Below are 17,207 nucleotides of genomic sequence, written 5' to 3'. Positions count from 1 at the left end.
CTCTTTTCTGCTGTGAGTATACAGCTGACAGGTTGCCTTTAAACCAGGGCCATTTTTCAATAAAAAAAACAAAGTAATTTCAACATATAGGATAAAATATCCTTTCCATTTGTATATTAGGTATTGCTACATTTTACACTTTGCAATCTTTCACACATCCCATGAAAATAATTCAGATGGAAAGATCCCTGATTGAATTGAGTATTTCATTAGTTTAATGTTCCCTGAATAAAGTTAATGTCGTCTTATAATGTATCATTCCTTAGCTTCGTATAATTGTTTAGATCCATATTTTACAGTTCACAGATATATTACATGTATGTAGCAATAATATATTAAAGGGGTTGTCCACTACTTGGACAACCCCTCATCATTCTCCTTGTTCACCCCCTGTAAAAATAAATAGGCCTATACTCACCTCCGGTGCTAATATTGCACAGTTCTCGTAAAAACAAAAACTTAGCAATTTACCTATTATTAAAAATCATCTTGATTCTCAAGTAGAGTGATTGTAAGTTTATTATGTACTGCTCATTGCCCAAAATGACCGGCCACCTCTGCGGTCTATGAAAGGTGGCTGGTCTCTTTTGCTTTGAAGTTCTTTGATCTGGTAAGACCATCCATGCCACAACACTTTTCTGATACAGCAGAGGCAAAGGTCCCCAACCTTTCTGACCTTGAGAGCCACATTTAGCTCTGCAAGAGGGTCGGAAGCCACATTCAGCTCTTAGAGGGAGTCGTGAGCCACATCAATCTCCCACCGCCCTCACAGTAGTGATACTTAGACACCCTATCATGGTGTAACGACAGCCAAAGCTTTTCCACAGAAATCACACTAAGGCATTATACCAAGATCCAAGGATACCTACCATTCCCCCTTCCTGATGTGCTCTTCTGTGTGGGGCTACTTACAAGTCACCATCTGGAGATCTGCTCTTCATGGCTGTTTGCTAGTCCTGGTGCTTATGCACAAAGCTGGAGAAATGTCTCAGCCTGGGTAGTGAATCACTAATAAAACTTAGGGGTACTTTGCATACTACGACCTCGCAGGTGCGATGTCAGTGGGGTCAAATCAAAAGTGACGCACATCCGGCGTCGCTGTTGACATCGTAGTTTGTAAATCATTTTTGATACGATTAATGAGCGCAAAAGCTTCAAAATCGTATCATCGGTGTAGCGTCGGTCATTTCCATAATTTCGGAAGGACCGATGTTGTTCCTCGTTCCTTCGGCAGGACACATCGCTGTGTGTGTGTGAAGCCGCAGGAGTGAGGAACATCACCTTACCTGCATCCCGGCTGCAATGAGGAAGGAAGTAGGTGGGTGGGATGTTTACGTCCCGCTCATCTCCGCCCCTCTGCTTCTATTGGCCGCCTACCGTGTGACGTCGCTGTGACGCCGAACGACCCGCCCCCTTAGGAAGGAGGCGGTTCGCCGGCCAGAGCGACGTCGCAGGGCAGGTAAGTGCATGTGAAGCTGCCGTAGCGATAATGTTCGCTACGGCAGCTATCACAAGATATCGCAGCTGCGACGGGGGTGGGTACTATCGCGCTCGGCATCGCAGCAATCGGCTTGCGATGTCGTAGTGTGCAAAGTACCCCTTAGCTTTTAATTAATTGGTTAAAAAAGCCACATTAAAAACACACACAACTTGAAAGACAGACAAAAATATTGCTCATTAGAGCTGTTAATCAGTATAACCCAAATGCCAAAACCTATGAGGTAAACAAACCCACTCCTCAAAATTCAGATATATAGTTGGTCTATAAATAGGTTTGACAGGTCTGGTGCCCAAATTATTAACATGAACAATGGAAAATTGGAACAATCAGGAAAATGAGGGGGAGCTAGTGATGAAACCACACAATACCCTCTCAACGGATCACCATGCTGGGATACCTGGCATCAAATACTCCATGTTCGGCCAGTGCCATCATATAGCTTGACCGGCTGAGTTCTCTTCCTCCCCTTATGAGCATTAGACGAAACACGTAGGAAGTGTCTTTAGGAAGCCTCTTCAGGAAGCCTCTTCAGCATGGTAATTCATCGAGAGTATTGTCACTAGCCCACCCTCATTTTCCTAATTTAAAGGGACAGAATCCTTTACATGGGACATATACACAACACCCGTATACCGGTGAGATTGTTCCAATAATTTTTCCATTGTTCATGTTATTAATTTGGGCAGTGGACCTGTCAAAACTTTATAGACCCACTATATTTCTGAATTTTGATTAGTGGATTTGTTTACATCTTAGGTATAGGCGTTTGGGTTATACTGATTAACAGATCTAATAACCAAGCTGGAGACAGCCATAAATCACACATCATGGACTCATGAGCCACATGTGGCTCCCGACTTACAGGTTGGGGACTCCTGGCTTACAGCTTCGGAGAGAACACAGGTTGGTGCGGCAGCAACTCAACCATAGCACTGGACCAAAATGTCAATCATTAGAGCATCAACCCTCGGCAAACATTAAGCTATGAACCAGTGCAGCAGTACGCAACTGAAGTGTTATGTTGAGAAAAACCCTAAAAATGCTATAAGTGATAAGTATAGTATATAGTTTAGATACACAAAAACAAGCACTGTGAGCAAAAAAGACTGGAAATTGTCCACTTGCTCAGACCCGATGTGTATGAATTATCACTTTCCTGCTGGTTTCGAATATTTGGCATTAAAGATACTTCTTCTCTCTATGGTTATCGCTATCTCACTTTTTTGTTTCCTGATAAAAAATGGTGCCAGAAAATAGGATTTCATGTGTTTTCACCCCGGCCACAGCAATGTGCGCTACGCCAAATTAAGTTGCATGTGTTCTGCTGACAGTTGCCGGTGTCTGTTTTCCAATCTGTCGTTTATTTTTATCTTCGTTCTGATGTGCAGAATTACTTAGCAGATGACAGTGGCTCTGGCACCAAATGTCATGTTTTATTACTCAAAACAGTTTGCTACTAAGCAGGGCCTGACGGTATTAGGCGAGTTTTGCCGCAGAACTAATGTTTTTCATCTTGTAATATATTTGTTATCAACCTTAGAGGTGTTTTCTATCATATTGTTTCATTAGGAGGATGTGACATATCAATAAGCAAAGGAGCAATGCTGAAAGTAGACTAGATAAGACTATTATGGTCAAGTCATGTATGACCCCGAGGCGAATAATCCTTATATTATTCTGAGACATATTAGGATCTTTATATTACTGCTGTTCCCTTTATGTCAAAGATTTAATGTTGTTTTTTTACTAAGGTGTTAATATATTACTAGAATTATCCAGCTCTTTGGGTTTTTTTGTAAACTAGAAGGATATAGAATCTCCGGTGCAGGCTCACCCCAGTGTGTGCAATGATTAAATGGTTGTCATTGATGGTATCACCTTTCTCTATGCTTTTTTAGGGCATGTAAAAGACAAATGTGATTTCGGATAAAATGCTGTGTGACTCATAGAGAAAAGCCACTAGTACAACACATTTTGTTCTGGAAAACTATCCTTGTATTACATGGTCAGCCATTGGCATGCAAAAGGCTTCCTTCACACTTCTGATCAAATAAAGCATGTGTGGCACGGTTCATTTTGTAAATTCGTGTGACACATACCAAAAAAAAGGCATGATGTTGAAATACAGTAAATAAATAATAGATTGATAAAAGTTAGATAGATGGAGAAAAAAAGATAGATAAATAGATAGATAGGTGATAGATAGATAGGTGATAGATAGATAGATACATAGATAATAGATGATAGCTATTAGATAGAAAGAATAGATAGATAGATAGATAAAAATAAATAAAATAAATAATTATAAAAAACGGCTTGGAGTCTTCCCCATTTTTCATAGCCAGTCATGATAAAGCAGGTAGCTGGGGGCTGTTATTATCAGGCTGGGAAAGCTCCATGGTTATTTGGCCCTCTCCAGCCTAAAAATAGCAGGACAACCCAGAAGTGGTGCATCCATTAGATGTGGCAATTCTGGTGCTTTGCCCGACTCTTTCCAATTTCCTTGGTGTGGTGGCAATTGGTAATACTATTATATTTATGTATTTATTTGGCTATATAGCTGTACAAGCTGCATAGCTATCTATATATTTAGCATTTATCAATCTTTGCACATCTTTTACACATAAAAAACCCCATTAATTTCAGTATCATCCGGGTTTTTTTGGTACATATCACACGAATGCCATCCGTACGCTGTATATATTTCATCCATTCAGCACTTTGTACTGCGGCCAGGCACTTTCCTAATGCTATTAACCCCATATCTGCAGGTTAATAGCATTATCTGCTGTGACTGGTTCCCTTTAACAATCACTGTTGCTACTATCTTTTTGAATTTTTTGTTTCGGCCAACAGCCAAAAATCATGGACAGAAAGGTTTTTAGAGTCACACTCGAAGACCAACAATTAACAATCCATTAATGTGATAAGTAATATAGTCAGGACTTGAACTAATATTGATTGGGACCATTAGGCACTACATTTCATTGGCTCCTCATTACCAATAAAATTGCCGCGATGGCATGTTGTAGATGGAGAAGACTTGGTTTGAGAAAGCAAATTGCATTTGTGAAACACTTTTCATTTGATAAGTCCTAGTAATTGAGCTTTAAAGAGTGATGTATCCGACTAAGTAGCGGTGGATTTACTTTGGCCTTAGATCGTTGGTATCTGCCATAATGTTTCACTTGTCAGTTCAGCTCTGTCTATTGCTGAGAATACTGTGATTACATTATTATAATATACCCTAAATTATAAAATATTGAGAAATACAATGCCAGTACATATGGTAGCCCCTCAGCTACAATCTAAATTATGGAATTATGGACAATTGGAAATACTAAAATGAATCTACAATAAAACTTAATTATATAGTACATATCCTATATATTAAATATGATAGCAGCGGTTGGGTCTCAACAAGAAATTCTCTAGCTATTTCTAGACCATTATAGACTATCAAGTCCTGACAGTCCTCTTTCTAATCGGCATTGATGTTTGTGAACCCTCGGGAGCAAGAATACATCTGTCAGCTGGCTGTGACACTTCTCATATAGAAGGCAGAGACAGTTTATTACCATTTCTGTCTACACTATTGCTGTAAACATAGTGCCGAGCAGGCGCTTATACTAGGGGCTGCTGATAAGTCTTTGGTTTTACCCAGAAAGAAACGAGATAGGATGATGAAACTGTACATTTATTCCACATACTCTCACATAGACCACTATTAGGATAACAACCAAGGTGGAGTTACACGAAAACCACTTAATCACACCTCTGTAAAAATAAATTATTTATTCAAATTAATGGTAGAAAAATATACGACACCAAATATCTGACATAGACACGAAAACACAGTGATCAAATACGGCCTAGTGGAGAGCAGAGGGAGCGTGCAAAGATAGATAGTTGATAGTTTAATGGCTCTCAGTGAACTAGGAGGGACTACAATACTCCTCAACTCCTCCTGCCTGCTTGCGGAGAGTGTTGTAAAGTTTTGAACACTCCCCGCTCCGGGTGGCTGTCCCTATATATCCCTGTACTCCACTGACCTATACCACCACCACCAGGTGCATTGTGAGACGACCAGGACAACATATAATGTATTAAAATCTGTTGGTTCCTTGACTAGGATTGCAGACTATGCTGCAGTCCAGGTACTGTAAACAGCAGTTTAGGACAGAGCTGATGGGCCCGACGAGACCGGTACCCACAGCTCCTCCCGACGCGTTTCCCCCCCTCCTAAATAAATGTTCGGGGGTTCATCAAATGTTCACTGAGAGCCATTAAACTATCAACTATCTATCTTTGCACGCTCCCTCTGCTCTCCACTAGGCCGTATTTGATCACTGTGTTTTCGTGTCTATGTCAGATATTTGGTGTCGTATATTTTTCTACCATTAATTTGAATAAATAATTTATTTTTACAGAGGTGTGATTAAGTGGTTTTCGCGATTCCACATACTCTACAGTGATTTCAATACATTTCTTACATTGATATTCCAAGTTCTTTAAGCCTGGCAAAAATAAGGATTTCAGTTGTGCCTCAAACCAGTCATTCCTAACAGCCATGGCATCAGAAATGGTATGAAATTTGGTACCCTTGAGGTGTTTCTTCAGGTATGGAAACAGATGATAGTTGGAGGGAGCTAGATCTAGTGAATAAGGCAGGTAGTCAACCAGCCCATCTCTGCCAGTTTTGCCATGGTCACTTGTGCAGTGTGAGTGGAGGCGTTGTCTTGCAGGAACAAGATTTCTTTGGACAGCTTTCCATGCCTTTTGACCATCAGAGCTGCTTTCAATTGGTCCAAAAGTTCAATGTAATACCTTGCATTGATGGTGGAAACCTTTTGAAGGTAGTCCACTAGCAGCATGCCTTCCTTATCCCAGACGCCTTCACCTTAGTGGCTGATTTTTGTACCCTAAACTTCTTTGGACGAGGAGAACCACTGTGCCTCCACTCTTTTGACTGCTCCCTGTTTTCAGGGTCATACAAATTAATCCAGATCCCATCCATAGTGAACAGTCGATCCAGGAAGTTGTTATCAGTCCAGAAAGCTGACAAATGGACCGGGAAGTTGTTACTCACATGCTTCTCTGATCTGTTGTCAAACATTTGGGGACCCACTTAGCAGATAGCTTCCTCATGTGGATAATGACAAACACTTTCACGGGAAATCCCCATGATGTTTGCTTTTGCTTTAGCTGAAATTCGTTGATTCTCTAGTATGAGTTTGTACACAGCATCGACGATCTCCGGAACAACAACCACTCTCGGTCATCCAGGACGTTCCTCATCACTGGTGCTGAAGTGGCCCATTTTAAATTTGGCAACCCAGTTCTTAACTGTGGAATATGAAGGGCATTGATCCCCCAATGTCTGCGACATATCACCATGAATATCCTTCACAGATTTTCATTGCAGAAACAAGAATTTTATCACTCCTCTGCTCTCAGTTTCTGTGAATATCGCATTAGACTCCGCCATTTTGTTTTCCTGCGTGCGTAGAACATTGTTGCCATATTGAAACTGTACATTTATTCCACATACTCTACAGTGATGTCAATACATTTCTTACATTGATATTCCAAGTTCTTTAAGCCTGGCAAAAATAAGGATTTCGGTTGTGCCTCAAACCAGTCATTCCTAACAGCCATGGCATCAGAAATGGTATGAAATTTGGTACGATCCTTGGAACAACAACCACTCTCGGTCATCCAGGACGTTCCTCATCACTGGTGCTGAAGTGGCCCATTTTAAATTTGGCAACCCAGTTCTTAACTGTGGAATATGAAGGGCATTGATCCCCCAATGTCTGCGACATATCACCATGAATATCCTTCACAGATTTTCATTGCAGAAACAAGAATTTTATCACTCCTCTGCTCTCAGTTTCTGTGAATATCGCATTAGACTCCGCCATTTTGTTTTCCTGCGTGCGTAGAACATTGTTGCCATATTCAACAAACACAAAATTTTGAAAGCATATATTAGACACATAAAGCTTTCATGTGATGTGACATTCGTCACCAAAAAAACAAAAAAAGATCACAAAGCCAAAGACTTATCAGCAGCCCTTCGTATCATTATGAGGCTTTTTGGGATGTTTGCATTACTGTCATTAGCTAGTCTTATGTTGAAGACTTAATAATTTTTTGTTTACAGAACTATGAAGCTATACAGAATATAAATCAGTGAGAGCGCTTCCTCCTCTGGATTGAATGATCATGTGATTGAAGGACTCCTGGGAGGAAACATGAGCTGCTGGGTCCAAGGAGCCCCAGGCAACTCTAATACAGTATATAATCAATAGGCTAAATGTTCCCTTTAATTGCGGCTAATATGCTAGCCCAGTTTGAGGGTAAATTGGATAAACAAAAAATAAAATCTAAAATAACAGATTAAAGTAAAACATTTTTTAATGTATGCTAGAGGACCTTTGAAGTGAAAAAGTAAAAAAAATCATAAAGATAAAAAAAGAGAATAACACACAAATTAGGCTCTAAGTATCAAAAGAAAAAGTTGCAAAATAATTTGACTATCCAAATGAGGAAAGGTTTTACAGATCTTTAAACCACGTGCATGAGTTAGCAATTGCAAATGTATTTTTTTTGTAGTAATTTATTTTTATTTTCCTGAAACAAATCTAAAATTGTTATAACCTACTCAAACCATGTACAGTAAATGCTATTCTTACCCTTTTCAGTTATAAGGATGGGATTAGTATAGAATTATAGAAAATTAATTCTTCCACTTACAAATTTAAGTGGAATCTGTCAGCTGTTTTTTGCAGCATGATGTAGGCAAAGAGACCCTAAATCCAATGATGTATCGTTTAGTTTACTGGATGTAGCGATTCTAACACAGCTTTTAGATTTAGCAATGCAGCAGAGCTCAGAATGCTACCCCCACCCACAGCAAGCTGTCAATGTAAAATGTCTATAGCCAGTGAGCTGCTAATCACAGAAGGGGCAGAGCCAGATGAGTACCCGCGCACCAGTTAATCACAGTAATGACAAGCTGCTGGTGCAAATACAAACATTGCAAGTACACTACACCACAGACCTTGATAAGACATTGTTGAATTCTTTGTGTTAAAGGGAAAACTGTCACCAGATTTTTTCCTTATGAGCTGCGACCACCACCAGTATAATGCTGTATGTAAGAGCCCAGGTCGCTCTGTATAAAGTAAAAAACATTTCTATAATACCTAGGGGGCGGGCCAGTCCAATGGGTGTCGCTGCTCTCTGGTCCAGCGTCTCCTCTTTGCTATGATCACCGTCCTCCTTCTTCCCAGCCCTTTGTGGATGATATGTCCTGCATCATCCACACAGTCCGGCATTGCCATCCTGCGCAGGCGCACTGTTATCTGCCCTGCTGAGGGCAGACCAAAGTACTGTAATACGCAGACGTGAGGAAAGGTCAAAGACCGCCTGTGCATGTGCACTACAATACTTTGATCTGCCATCAGCGGGCAGATCAAATTGCACATGCGCAGAAGTGCATTAGAGACCTCTCTGTCAATAACGCAGGACGCATCATGCTCACAGGGCTTGGGAGGAGGATGGTTATCGCAGAAGATGGAGGAGGTTCCGTATCCACGACCAGTGGCACCTATCAGACCGGATCGCCCCCTAGGTGAGTATTATAAAGGTATTTGGGCTGTTATATACAGCATTTGGAATACTGTATATAAGAGTACACTGGTGGTGGCCGAAAGCTCATAAAGGAAAAACCTGGTGACAAGTTCCCTTTAACCCTTGCAGCATGCTGTCTTCAGATTACATAACAAAATTCTGCTGACAGATTCCCTTTAATAAGAGAGACTATATTAATCACGTATGCAGTTTATTTGACCCTCCTTAATAGACTTCTAGAATTGAGTTTTTCAGGACCACAAACCCATAAACACTTAAAGAGTTAAAATCATAATTCTTTTAGTCGTCTTTCTGAGAAAATATGTGCGTTGGACTGTACATAATGACAATAAAAATCTTCATCCGCTTTAGAAAACAGCAGACAGTCTTAAGCGATGTTTCTGGATTTTGCCCTTCTTCCAAGCAGACATGTGATAGAAATGTTACAGAGCACAGACATGGCCTTAGGTGGATCTATATTTAGGAATACCATTGGAATACAATACAGCAGGATATTTTTGTAAATGTGTTTGTTCCAAAAGCAGCTGCCCGAGCGGTCATATTTATGTGCCTTTAGTATAAATAATGTAGTGGTCTTTGTGTTTCACCTGGCGTTTTCCCTGCATTAACACCATATTGAAAAATACTGCAGAATAATGTTAAGTGACGTTCCGTCTAGAGTTTTTACGAGTGTGATGAAAGAACTTTATGACTTTGTCTTTGAAGGACATCTAAGGGTACAGATATGCCAAGCATATATGATGACTGTAATGTAGAAAAGAAAATTGTTGATGGTTTCATTACATTATGATAATGAGCATCAGTGTTCTGGTTGTTTTCAGACTTGGCTTAGTCATTGCATTATTTTTTTTCATAAGTTCAAAGCAGAGATGTGATGCTAGAACCCAAGTTTTGGGGTCATATAGTTAGTATTATTTTGATATCACCCTTCTGGTGTTGGTTAACCCCTGACTCCGAACAACCATGTTAGAAGGACCTCACATCTCTGTCTCCTTTAAGTGATCTTTGGGTTAGTTCCTAACAGGCTTGTTCCTTCACACATATGGTAAATATCTGATCAGAAATGGACCAAACCTCCATGGCCCCACAGCAGAGTCCTTAATGGGACACTAAACCTTTCATTTGCTTTGTAATATAAGTGATTTGTAAATTGATTATGCTGATGCAATAGGCTGATTAATTATTGACATCACATTAAAGCCTACCATATTGTCATGGCTGTGTCTCGAGTGACAGACAGTCATGTGGTGTCTGGTCATAGAAGGTCACAGCGTTTGGCTGCACGGAATGCTCACTGACTTTCCATTGTTCCTGCTGTCAGTATTCATTGTAGTAGGTAGCGTTCCTGCTGGATTCATCTCTCTCCCCTTCGGACCCAGCAGGAGCTCGCTTTCGACCCAGCTGCTGAACATCAGTATTCTCTTGGTGCTTAAATACCGCTTCCTTCTTGGGACTGGTGCTGGTGATATTTTCAGTTTATTCAAGTATTGGTTGCAAGCATGTAGCTTGTACTTCTCTGTGGTATTGTTGCTGAAAACTTTGCTGAACGTCTGTGTCACCTGTAGATAAGTAGTTCATGCATTTTCCCCCTGTGTTTCCTCCTTGTTGTCTATAGTGTTTAGTGGGGTTGACAAAGAGCTCATCCCATCTATTCCCTATTTAGGACCCAGCAGTAGGGATACCTAGGGTCAGGTATCCAGCTTGGTGCATAGGTGCGGAACCCATTTAGGATGGTGAGAGACCAGCTGTAGTTTTGGCCAGAGGTCACCATCTTCCCTTTCCCTTAGACACAGGATTTTCCTTATCTTCCCTTTCACCGTTCACTTGGTACTCCCCTGTACCTAGCATGACACATATGGCCTGTTATTAACGGGAACTTATCAGCGGGTTTTTAGACTTCAAAGTAGCATCATCACAGTAAAGTAAATGCAAAGTTGATTAATTCTGTACTTTTATATTATAGATTATTGTCTCTGTTGTCTCGTAACGCATTGACAAAATCTTCTCAAATGAGCTTCCAGGTGCAGATCTTGGTTTATGGCTTCTCTGTCTTTTTCACTTCCCGGCGCCGGCCTCCTACCAGTGTTTGTCAGGTCTCTCTTCTCTGTGACCTGCTCTCAAAACCCCCCTTCCCCAGCCAAAATTTTGCTCAGGCACCATTATTTCAGGGCCAGCACATACACAGAAATGTCATGATGACATTGGAAGACCGGGAATATCTATCCGCGCATGCGCCACCCCAAGTAGTGATTGCGCTTGCGTGAAATGTCGGCGGGGACAGCGGGTCACAGACACTGAAATATCACACAAGCACTGTCATTCACAGGGACGGCACATGTGCAGATGAATGTTCTAGCTGTCACAACTGCTGACAGCTTCTCTTTAAACAGTTTTAAATTTAAGTTGGATATTTAGCATTGACTCCTTGATATGGCTTGTGACATCGCACCTTCCATGCAATTTCCAGCTTTACATTAATTGAATGTGGATTTGCAACATTTGTATGAAGCTCAATGGAAAAAAAAATCCAACGCTTTATCGGGATTTTCCAAGCTTACCATTTTGATGCTATATCTGAAGGATAGGTTATCAATATCAGATCAAATGGAGTATGATGCCAGGCACCCACCCCGATCATCTGTCTCCAGCTCAGACTGTGATTGGATGAAGCCAGAGCAGCACAGTTCCATTCACTTTGTATTAGCCATTCCTGAGTGCTGTAGGTCCAGTAGGCGCTGAACTTCAGTACCCAGGAACAGTCACTACACCGGGGCCAGAACTGTTTTGCTCTGCTCACTGAAAACAGAGTATTAATTGGGGTGCTCCATGCCAAATCCTGACCAGTCTGTGATAAGTGAAATATCTTAGTAATAGGTTATCAGTACATTCGACCTAAGAAATAACCTTAAAGAGAACCTGCAACCAGGTCCATTGTGTCCAGTTCTTTCTTTTGTTTTATTCCTACTGCTCATATGAGGATTTATAGTTTTTGTTTTTTTTAGGTTTAAACCAGGAGCTGTGGAATGAAAAGTGTAATAGGTGTCACAAGGGACTATGGAGAGAGTGGGAAACCGTGGCCCCTAAACTGACCCTCAGACTAGGGAGCCCTGTGCTATCCCTATTCTCAGAGATACCGCTAATGATGGGGAGCTCTGAGTCTTCTTCCTGGCTGTGCTCCTGACCAGTCCTGATCTTATACCCCCACTCCCTCCCCCCAGTGTGGGGGGTGTTCAGGACAGGATTTAAGCCACAGAAATAGACATACTGCAGAAACCAAAACTCTATCACACAACATGGAAACACAGAGGTATAAGATAATAAGACATTAGGAGGAAAACCAGAGCAGGTTGGAAACAAGAGGACGGATAGCTCAACAACAATACCAAGCACAAAGCAATTATTTCTACAGCAAGTCTTTGACATTACAAATATAGGCCAAAAGAGCATAAACTATAGTTGGCATGGCTAGAAGATTTCCTCCAGCTTAAATATGACAGCAGCAGAAGTGATTGACTTCCTTACAACATGTGATCAAAGAAGCCTAACAAGCAGGCTAACAGAGGTTAACTCTTGCTAGCCGCTCTGTAAATGAGCAGAGAACAGGTTGACGTCCAGGTCTTCCTGTGTTGACCAGAAACACCAGTGAAACCATTAGACAACGTGTCAGACTCTGCAATGTGAATAGAGTCTGACATCGCCATGAGACAGTCTGCGAGTTTTGTGCAAAACTCTGTGTGACAATAGGGTCTTAACTGGACAATGTGGATTATATGCAGATTGTCAGCTCACTATGAGATTGTGACTAAAGGTCCAGTCACACATAACGAGATCGTGAACGAGATCGCTACTACGTCACACTTTCTGGATCGTTTATGAGTCGTTGTTGAAATCGCATGTTGGGTGTCACACATAACGAGTTTATGAACGAGCATGCGTCCCGTATAACGATCTTTCAAATCGCTGGGACCCTGTCACACAGCAACTATGTTAACGATTCCAATCCCATTAGGGGCATAGTAAAATGCAGTGAGTCACGTAGGCGTGCATTTGCGTCGCCTTTTCCATACCCCCTCCGCTTTCATTGGCGGCCAATACTGCGTTCTGATTGGGCATGCAGGGGGCGTATCTAGCGGTTAAATTTTGGATCGCGTCACCCTTTGTCACTTCTTTTGCGCTTTGCTTTGAGATAGAACCTGCGTCTCCACCCTGATTCCTTCGTCCATTGTACCCGGTCGCTTTGTTGGTGTGTTTTTCGGATCGAAGCCGCACCTGCAGCTAACCAATCGGTGCAGAGAGGGGCGCGGAAACGGGGACGCAACAACACGCCTTCGTGCATCTCATCTAGGTCGTCAACGAAATCGTTAATAGGGTGTCAAACATACAGATTCATGCAGCCCAGCAGGACTCCAACAAGCCAAAAATGGCCCAAGCTGTTCGGCATCGATCAGCGATTTCGCAGCAGGGGGTGAATCGTTGGTACGTGTCAAACGTGACGAGATCGCAATTGAAGTCGTTCTTGCGTCACAGAAACTGTGACGTAGTAACGATCTCGTTTACGATCTCGTTATGTGTGAAGTGGCCTTTAGACAATGATAAAATGGTTCTATAATATGACCGCTGTTGCAGAATCTACGAACCATGAAGCCAAGGTGTAAACTGAGAAAGGAAAAATGTGGATTCTCTGCAATACTGTAGGATTCATATGAAGAGATCAAGACAAATGGACCAGGATTTGGTGCATTTTTTTTTCAACACGTTTCAAAGTATTCCAACTTCTTCATCAGGATACAACCAAGTTTACTCAGTTGTACCCTGATAAAGAAGTTGGAATACTTTGAAACGCGTTGATTAAAATCTTAGTTAATGTGTCCTGGTCTCTTTATATGAATCCTACATCAGCGCAGATATTTTCAGTTTTTCAAAGATTAGTTGGTGGTATAATCTTACTGCCATACTGAAAACCAGTTTGGACTCAACACAGTTTATATAACACTGACCTTATGAGATTCTTTTCCTGCTGCCCACAGTACATATGAAGGCATTTACAAAAATGTTTCTATCCCGTAAACAAAATGTTAGTATTAATTAGGTTATATAGTGACGGATTTTAGTTTAACACTTTTTACATTATCATATGTTTCAAAATAATGAGTCAAGTAGTTCACTGGTCAACCGAGTACATGGTTTTAGCTTAATATTCCACGATAGTAAACTGCTCAATGGCAGAAAATTATCTTACCCAGATACATTCATGTGCAAAATATTCCCCAGTAAATTTATTATCATACAAGTCATATTCAAAAATAAAAATTGTATGTTTTGGTTGTTGTCTCCAGTGGCATAACCTTACAACATACTGTGCACACTTAGAAAATAGGATGGAAGGGGCAAGACGAGCTTGAGTGGACAGACAAGAATCAGGGAATATTTTAATGTTCACGGGTGATTGGAATGGCCGTTAATGGTTGCAACTTTTTGTTCCCATTTACAAAAAAAAACCTGACTCTGGAGAATGAACTTCCATTCTCTGTGTTTTGAGATTCTTCCCTCTAAGATGGAGAAAATGTGTCCTTGAGCAGAGAATGAGGTTTATTGAGAAACACAACGGAGCAGGTCCAGAGGAATGAGAATACAGGCAATACAACAGATGTTCAAGGAGATGGAAACCTACGTGGGTGTGTAACCGCGAGCACCATGTGCCAGGGGATTTTATACCCAAATACACAAAGAGAACAAAGAGCATACATTACAGCACAAAGACATGACATGACAATATTTATGATCACTGCAGCAGACTCTTCTTTAGGTTTTCTATAGCACTCATCCTCCATTATTGAATGTTGTAATGGCATCTCTGTTGACATCGATGACCTGCAGAAATTGCATCTACAGACATAAATTCCACAACTTTGACAGCCCTATTGACCATCAGAATCATTATTATTCCCCTTTTCTTATCACCACCGACCACTGAACTCATTACTATTCTATTTCTTCTTTTATATCAATACTTATATTCACCGGCACCAGAACTGACACATATTCAAATATACTACTTTATTCCTCTATTAAACTTAAAGGGAATCTGTCAGCAAGTTTTTGCCACCTCATCTGAGAACATTGTGATATAGACAAAGAGACCCCGAATCCAACCATGTATCACTTAGATTACTGTGTGCAGCCGTTCTGACACAATCAGAATTTTTAGATTTAGCCATGTAGCAGAGCTGAGAGAGCTGCACCACCCACACCAGGCGCTCTGTAGAGATTGTACAATGACAGTGATGTGTAAGTCATAGGAGGGGACTGATGTGCTTGTGACATTGTAGTTTGAGAAATGATAAGGGTTCTGCAGCTTAAATAAACATAGCAAATAAACAACAGATGAGACTGTGACAAGACAGGAATCCCTGAATTCTCTGTGTTAACCCTTGCAGCATGCTGGACTAACATCAGCTAACATAGCAAAAATCTGCTGACAGATTGCCTTTACAAATATGTTAGAGACAGGAAAGTTGTATTCCTAGATGCAGTTTGTTATAAATGCTCTTTAATGGATCCTTTGGTCAAATGCATTCACAGAGCAGATGAACACACAAACCAAAGATAAAAAGAAAACCCAATCCTGGTGCAAATGCATCAACCTCATCCTAGTATACATGAAAACGAAATACATTGCTATAAAATATAGGTGGATTTAATGAATTACAGCAAATAGAAGGCAGCAGTTATAACCTGCCAAGGCCAAGGAACTAATGCACTAGCAGGATGCAGGAAGACCCCCAATAAAGTGGAGGCATCACAGGTGCAAGAGAAGCAAATCACACACATACTTCCAATTGACGGAGGATGCGATTGCTGGATGATAAAATTGTACACAAGTGACTTGTATAGGGCACCGTTCACACATGTAGGTGCACAGTATCTGGCTAGCAGCCTGTTACACCCATAATATTCAACTAGGCGGGTTGCCCAGTAATCTCTAAGTGCACCATGCAGGGAAGGGGACTCCAATATACAAGGCCTACATTAAGGAGCCTGGCTGCATCCTGTATAAAATGTTATGTGCAAAAAGATTATATATATATATATATATATATATATATATATAAAATATATATGAGGTATTTGATGGTATTATGGCCAGAATACGGTTGCCCACAACCCGCGTCAAGGGCCCTCATGCTTGTGGATCCCTACAATGATATATAAATATAAAATCAATGGGTGACTAAAAGGCCATTTTGATGGCACCGCACAATCATGTCACACAGCCACTGATGGTAGCGGGGAATGACGCTCTCCCAGCCAGAGATTGGCAGCGGGATTTAACTAGATAACAGCAGTGGGTGGATCTCTGATCTTCCCGCCATTGTTAGAGATACATAAAGATCAGATCAGCCTACAAGAGCAGGGAAATATGGGGGCTCTGCTCAAAGGGAAGTAGACGAAAGCCAGCTTAAAAAATGTTGTATTCAATAAATGATCATTTTGCCTGTTTGTTGGGTGTTGGCCAACCCTTTTAGACACAACGATAGTCGGAAACTAAGAAATGTATCCCTATTTTTGGCCTCTAAATGGGCTTTAAGCCACATGAGATATTATTCTCCTTTTAGACGCAAGTAGTAATTATCGTATAACCTACCGTACTTTCTCAAAAACAAATTTGTACATGATGTGGGTTTTTTTTGTACATTTACAGTATTGTGTCAAGGTTTGTACAGTTATTTAACAGTACAAAAAAGAATAGTGAACAAAATAATGAAGACTTTCAAGAACCAAAAATCCGATCAGTTAGCAGAACGCTAATGCACTCTTACACTGTAGTGATATCAATTATTTAAGAACACATAAAAAGGTATTTGTTGGAAATGTTTTATTACACATATTGGCAACAGTGGTGCAGAAGAACTCCAGGTTTGTCAAAGAAATAATCCAAATACTTTATTTTTAATTCTACATTGTAGTCTTTTGCTACCAAGATGCTTCCGATTTTTGCAGATGGCTCCTAACACATACGGGGTCCTGTCTCCTCTAATGACTAAAT

At 40.8% G+C, this 17,207-nt stretch overlaps 1 protein-coding gene across 11 annotated transcripts in view; it reads left to right on the top strand.

The window, feature by feature from the left end:
* Window positions 1-17,207, top strand: part of LOC142303212 (protocadherin alpha-C2-like) — a 465,288-nt gene that overhangs the window by 391,178 nt on the left and 56,903 nt on the right. The gene's annotated exons all lie outside the window — the stretch shown is intronic.

The sequence above is a fragment of the Anomaloglossus baeobatrachus genome, chromosome 4 (assembly GCF_048569485.1).
Source record: "Anomaloglossus baeobatrachus isolate aAnoBae1 chromosome 4, aAnoBae1.hap1, whole genome shotgun sequence".
Classification (NCBI taxonomy): Eukaryota; Metazoa; Chordata; class Amphibia; order Anura; family Aromobatidae; genus Anomaloglossus; species Anomaloglossus baeobatrachus.
This window is presented reverse-complemented; position numbering and strand designations above follow the sequence as displayed.